This window comes from Athene cunicularia (genome assembly GCF_003259725.1).
Source record: "Athene cunicularia isolate RWA chromosome 1 unlocalized genomic scaffold, athCun1 chr1_part1, whole genome shotgun sequence".
Lineage (NCBI taxonomy): Eukaryota > Metazoa > Chordata > Aves > Strigiformes > Strigidae > Athene > Athene cunicularia.
Genome location: NW_020799091.1, coordinates 44,755,594 through 44,757,507, shown reverse-complemented (window position 1 = coordinate 44,757,507; position 1,914 = coordinate 44,755,594).

The window sequence follows — 1,914 nt, the reverse complement described above, 5'->3', positions numbered from 1 at the left end:
GCGCGGCGCTCCGGGGGCGGCGGCCACGGTGCTGGACGAGGTGGCGGTGCTGGAGCTGGAGGACGGCTGCTGCGGACAGGACGAGGATACATGGTACTTGCGGCTCGGCCCGGCCCGGCCCGACCCGACCCGTCTCGGCCCTGCGCTGCCGCTGCTCCTGCGCCTCCCGTCAGCGGCGCGGAGGACGCGGGTGCGATCCCCTCCCACTCCGGCAGCCGGAGCGCCGCGCACAGGCACACGGCGGGAACAAAGAGCCGCCCGGCTCCCCCGCCATCAGCCCAGGGGAAGGGCGGCGGGGGCCGCCTCCGCGGGGACCTCCGTGGGTAGCCCCGGGGGCGGCGGGGCTGCCTCCGCGCGGGTCTTTAAACAAAGGTGCCTTCCCCCCCCGCGGGCTGGCTGCGGCCCAGGACGCCGCTCCTCTCGTGAGCCGTGTAATTAGAGCCTGGTGGTGTCAGGGTTATAATTATGCAGATTCAAAGTGTGATGGGAATGGGAATCGCAAACAGAGGCTTTGTTGGGCTTGAAAGGAACGAATTCAGCCAAAAGCAGGCGTTTGGGGGCTTTAAACGTGCTGATTCCAGGAGTTTTTGATTTATAGCGAGGGAAGCGGCGTGGTTTTGACGATGCGTTGCCGGTGAAGCAAGAAGACTGAACCAGGCATAGAAAACTACATAACGACACAGTTGTTTATGTATATGAGAACCCCTGCGATGAAAGATGCCCTATTGAAAGGACTTCTTTAACACAGCCCAGATACACAGACGGGTTTGTAATGTTCAGATCTGTGAGAGAGAGATGAACAACGTTCTCTCGTGGTGGTGTTTTTACATTGTCCTTCGTTGCCCTGTATTGAAAGAAACCATTGCTTGTGTCCCTTCCCCCCACCCAGCAGGTGAGCCAGCGTTGCCCAAGGCAGCTCAGCCATCGCACAACCCTCGTTGGGTTCGTTTCCCCTAGTTATAACTGTCAGGGGCAACCTCCTAAGTTACCGTCCTGAAGTCTTCTAAAGCTCTGATAAGAAATAGGGAGCAAATCTCTGGGAAGCGTGTCAATTGCTTGGCCACCCACTAATAGTAGCGATCAGTTAGTTGCTACCCAATTCTTGAGCATCAGCTTTAGACAGAGTAGTAGTAGCAATAGCAGCTGCCACTGCCTTCACCGTGCTTCGTCGCTGTCTCGGGTTTCTTACGTAAGGATGGACAGACACTAATTCTCTCTTCAGGGCATAAATCAACTTTGAAATCTCCCAGCCCATCACAGTTTTCTCTCTTTTATTTATAGTCTGGAAACTTTCTTCTGCACATGCACAGAACAACAGCACTATTGTTTGTCAGTCTTTTAAGCACTGTTACAGTGCAAAGAAAGAAACTGCTACTACAAGAATGGCTTAAAAGGAAGATAGAGTAAGACAGAAGCATTGACTTACAGGTAACGTAACTTTTATCACTGAACAGAGTAAGTGCAGCCCCCAGTGTACTACATGGCAACCGGATAGTCTCCTCTGTCTCTTTGGAAGAAAGAAGTGGAAAAACGTTGAGAGTGTAAAAACCATCTGGCCCCAATTCTGCCATGCGTCATCAGAGTGAGTAACATAATCCAGTTTTCACTGCTATAGATAGCTGTAATCTTTATTCCCACAAGTAAAAGAAGAATTGACTTTCTACGTGTTTAGCCCGAGGCAAAAGGCCTCAGGTTGTTATCACTAATAATGGTACTAGACTTAATTCTTAGAAACACGTATGCTAATCCAGTCAGATTGTGAAGTAATAAAAAAGATAATTTGGAGCATATATAATATTGAGTTTGTTAGACATCAGTAATACACAATGTAAAAAAGCCAAGAAGTTTATGATAAGATCAGGGCTGGATGATGCAATGAGGCAGAGGAAATAGCCGAAAGAGATTAAAAATGGA